Raw genomic sequence first — 5,416 nt, 5'->3', positions numbered from 1 at the left:
TCCGAACCCTGAGGTTGAGGAGCAACAACGCGATGATGTTTTATTAATTATTGGAGATCAGATTGTGGATTCGATAGAGCGTCCTAACACGAGACCGGATGATGTTCATATTGAGGATGTAGCAGTTAAGGATGTTATCCTAGAAGGGATTATTGCTGAGAAGGATCCCGTGGAGGATCCTAACAAGAATGAATAAAGGACCACTGAGGAATTGATAACCATGGTTAGGGCGACTACCAGAGGTAGGATTGGCCGGTCACTACCGGAGGTTCGTTCAAGTTTGTAAAGATAGTAGCCCCTTCAACGTGGCTACTCGTAAGACTGAGAAGTTCGAATAGACAGAGAAATGTGAGAACAGCTTTTAAGAACTGAAGCAAAGATTGGTGACGGCCCCTATGATGGCGTTGCCGGATGGAAAAGGAGATTTTGTGATGTGTAGTGACGCTTCGCATAAGGAATTAGGGTGTTCTTATATAACACAACAAGGTAATCGCGTACGCGTCAAGACAATTAAGGGAATATAAAATTCGATATCCCCACCCGTGAGCTTGTGCTCGTGGCAATAGTTTGCCCTGAAGATTTGAGGCACTACTTGTATGGAGACAAGTGCGAGATTTACATCAGCCGTAAGTGCTCTAGTATATTTTCACGCAGAAAGAGCTCAATATGCGCCAGAGGAGGTGGTTAAAGCTAATCAAGGATTACGATTAAGAGATTCTTTATCATCCAGGGAAAGCCAAAATGGTGGCTAATGCCCTTAGTATAAAAGAGAGACTCAAGATGAAAATGTCTTTGGGAGAGTTGATATGAGATTTTGAAAAAAAAATGGAAATAGAAGTGAAGGTAACTGGAGCCGGTACTGAAAAGCTGTTTGAGATTGTAATGCAGCCCGAATTATTGGAAAAGATCATATGGTGCCAAAAAAAATGATGAATGAAGGCAGAAAGTCAATGACTGGAGAAGAGATTAATACTGAGAAAGATGATAAGGGAATAATGAGGTATTCCTACAGAATTTGGGTTCCAAACGTTCAAGGGCTTAAGGACAAGATCTTAGATGAAATCCATAGCTCGAGGAATAAGATTTAGGGCAAACCCGGAATGTGATAGTCAGGGAGGTTGCCATTATGAAAGAAGGAGCCCATAACATAATGAAGTGGAAAACAAGGATTTTAACGTATAAGATAACCCCAAGTATGGGAGAAGGATGAAACATTTCATACTAAGGAAAAAAATAGTCGAGTAAGGAAAGGAGACCCGAGACGGTACTCCTATACGGCAATTCATGGACCTGTCTAAAAAGAACTTAGACTATTATCCCCAACCACCACCCTGAGGAGACAGTGCGGTGGGAAATTCTTTCAGGACCTTTAAGTCGCTAAGCTCTCAGAGTTCCAAGGAACAAGCAAACTCGGTAGAGGCGAGAACCTGGCTAAAGGAAATACAGGAATCATTTGAGATTCTAAATGATTGACGAGTCACAAAAAACTGTTTTTGTCACTTACCCTCCTAAGAGAGAGGCCACCCGCTGGTGAAAGGCCAAGAAAGGCACGGAGCCAGATGTTATAATAAACTGATTAAATTTCAGTCAATTGTTTTCGGGAAAGTACTTCCCAAGGTAATGGAGGTAGTGTAAAAGTTTTAGAGCCAGAACAAAAGCGGACGAGTATGATGAATTATGAATCTAAGTTGTAAAAGTTATCAAGATTCGTTCTGAGGACACGAATCCAGAATGACGGGATGTTTGAAATCAATGCTTATGTTGTGATGGTTCATGTAATGGTTGTAATGGAAACGAAAATAAAAGACTGAAAAGGGAAGGAGTATAAAGGGATATAAAGGAAATAGAGTTGAGAAGTGATAAGGGAGTTAGGTATGGGAAACCCTAAGAAAACCTTGCAATAAATATAGAGGAGTGTGTCATTATCAGCGTGATGGTGACTGATCATGAGATAAATTCAAGGTTTTAAGGCGTAAGCGATACGTATAGTTAATTCCCTTGAAGTTGACAGTATTCGATGAAAATTTGAGATTGATCGATTGATTAATAAGGAAACACGGATGGACTGAGGAGACAAGAAAGTAAGAAATTAGGAAAATTGGATAAAGGAAGTGACCTTCAAGAATTGAAGTGTAAGTAACGCATGTGAATTGATACCCAAAAAGGGAGACACCAAGTATAGAAGATATCTCAACATTGAGATGACTGTTGAGATAAACAACAAAAGTAAATGAGGTTTTAGTAAAAAAAAGAAGTTCACGTTGAACACGACCAATATCTTCTAGAACATCCCTGTTATCATTACTGAATCAGGTAAGAAAAGTAGATAACCGTTGTTATCTTTTGGAGGCCATATTGATTGACCTCATTTTAAATACAGATGTTATTATGAAATTAGGCATATACTATCGAGGTGGGAATGATTGAATAAGACACCCTTATCAGGGATATATGACTTGATTTATCCATGGAAGGATTCATGTACCTTTTTAAAGGTGGAATTAAGGATATAACTTCGATAACTTGAGATGAACCCTAAGGGAATGCATAAAGGTTGGCATTTCACCCTTAATAGGGACATTATGAGTTTGGGTAGTATGGAATGAAGGACTAAAGTAACAACAACCTTTAAAGATCAGTGGAGAAAGTTTGCAGAACTATATAGACAATGATTCTGGTATTGGTAAATGGTATCTTGATATGCCCTGTACCTAGGGTGTACCTGATGAAGGATTTAAGGATAGCCTTAGAGGTTTTACAAGGGGAAAGGTAATATTCAAAGTTCTCAAGAATAGAAATTTTGATGAAGGAAATATGACGTAATTATAATAATGCCAGGTGGGGCACGTGTTGAACCATAAGAAATTATAGATCGATCCAATGAGGATCGAGATTGGTGAAAACAAGAAGGACCCAAGATAAGAGACGTCCTAAGTATGATCGAGAGTCAGTCGTGGCAATGTTCACATCTAAAGACTAAGGCAATGACTTATGGAAAAAAATGGTGATATATTTTTTTACCAAAGTGTAAGGAAGAGCATCTTCACATAAGGAGTGATTCAAATAAGGTAGAAAATTTATTTGGAGGTGGTAAAAATGACATTGACTATAAGGAAATTTTACTATCAGGAAAGGCCAAAGAGGTGGCCGACACTTTAAAGGTAAGAGGATAATTATAGGCGCTCGTGCCAGAGGAATACAGTGATGATGGTTAAAGCTGTGAAGGTTGTATTATGGTTTGGAAGATTGACATTCCTTCTGATGACTGTGCAATACCCAACCGTAACAGTAGTTGGTAAAGGTTTAATTCGTGTAATCGCCATGAGCTGGCTATCTATCTCAGAAGGTACTATCTTGAGATAAGCCAGGACTATGTTTCAAAAAGGACTAAACGAACCTTTGAGTTAAGTCTTCTATTTAAGGCATATGATTAAGAATGGTATTAACCTGATATCGTTACTTTGATTGAAACTCTTCTGCAATTTTATCTGCTTCATGTCATGAATGTACATCAGGATCTGGAGTGTTCTTAATGAATCATGAAAGGTGATTATGTTAACTCCTTAGAATTTGATACGACAGGTATGGACTCCGTATGGTTAGCTATTAAGATTCCAAAGAAAACGAATGATGACAGTAGGTCAGTGGTGGACCATAGTAATGCAGCAACGATTCTTCGAATAATGAGCCGATTACAATCGGGAGAGTTGTAGTGTAATGGATGTTGAGAGTGAGTACCACTAATCGGGTCGTGGTGGTGTATTAGTTATCATTGATAGGCTAATTAAGTTGATTATCTACCTATTGAATATTTATTCCTTCTTATCAATAGAGGGTCGTATTACTATACGAGAAAGGTTGCGATGCAAGCATAGAATTCTAATAACGATGACGTCTAGAATGAAATCCCAGATTCGATTTTCGATGTCGAGGGAGTTTCAAAGGTGATTGTTTATAAGCTCGAGCAAGAGCATGGGTCCATAGAATGATGGACAAAATAGTAAATATTCAGACACGTGAAATACGATGCTATAATACTTGATGTTGATATATATACGTATATGTTTTGTTCTCCTATGACAAACCTCTATAGTTTAGAGGTAGATTCCAAGCCAGATATTTTGTGGCGGTATATTTTATATATATATAATTCTCTTCAATTCGTTCTTTTCTCTCCTTTTCATTTCATATAAGCTGAGAAGAACAACCCTTTCAGAAGGGGAGGTATTACCGAATGACTATCTATCTGCGTGATAGAAGCCTAGTAGGATACCACATGTTATTTAATTGCTTGTCAAGTACTAAAGGCTGACCACCTTATGTACTAACTATGCAATAGAACAAGTGTTCATGATCATAGTGATCTCTCAATAAATTCTTTTACTTCTATACGAAGGACCAAGCTTTCAAAGATGGAGGTAGCTAGAGATGAAGTGGTACCAAGTACGATGGTATTCCGATTCTAATGCGTTCATGATACTAAGGTTGACGTGGTTATTAAAAGGTTATAGAACGCTAATAAGCAAAAGTATAACCAGTATAATATTAGGAACGGAAGATAGTAGCGATTACGAACTGGAAAAGAATGGGTATTGAGAAGCAAAAGCTATAATGCTAGAAGCTATGTTGAGATTTTGTGCAATAGACTTGAAAGAATTTGGAATGATCACTTATCGCGGATTTAGTTTTCTCACGACAATAGATCGTATGTCAATATCGAGATGTCGCCTTATGAGATCCTTGAGGGAAGACAATGTCGATCTCCCTTATGTTAGGATGAAGTTGTAGAGCGCGAGATGCTCGGACCCGCAGTAGTCCAAGGGACCAGGGATATAATAGATCTAATCAGAGGATGGCTGGTAGTAGCCCAAGATGGACATAAGAAGTATGTTGAATTGACATGAAAGGACAAAGAGTATGAAGTAGGGGACCTTTTGTTGTTAAAGGTATTCCCTTGGAAAGCCTTGGAAAGGATGGATGAGGTTCGGAAAGAAAGGAAAGCTAGGCCCACGAATTGTTGGACCCTTGGATATATTAAGACGTATTGGGAAGTTAGCATATGAGCTAGCCCTACCCCCGAACATGTAGCAAGTTCATAACGTGTTCCACGTATCAATGTTAAGGAAGTGTAATTCGGATGCCAGACAAATAGGGGCATATGAGCGCATAGACATGCAACCAGACGTAACCTATATGGAGCAACCAGGAAGGGTTATAGATTGAAAAGGAACAAGTGCTTAGGAGAAGGGTTATCAAACTAGTCAGAGTTTGATGGTAGAAGCACAATGTAGGAAAATTTACTTGAGAGTTAGAAAGTGCAATGCTAAGAGAGCATCCCTATTCATTTTCTATCCGATTCCGGGACGGAATCCTTTTAAGGAGGGGAGACTGTAATAACCCCAAAAATTTTGGACTT

Source organism: Apium graveolens, chromosome 3 (assembly GCF_009905375.1).
Source record: "Apium graveolens cultivar Ventura chromosome 3, ASM990537v1, whole genome shotgun sequence".
Lineage (NCBI taxonomy): Eukaryota > Viridiplantae > Streptophyta > Magnoliopsida > Apiales > Apiaceae > Apium > Apium graveolens.
Note: the sequence above shows the minus strand (reverse complement) of the source record.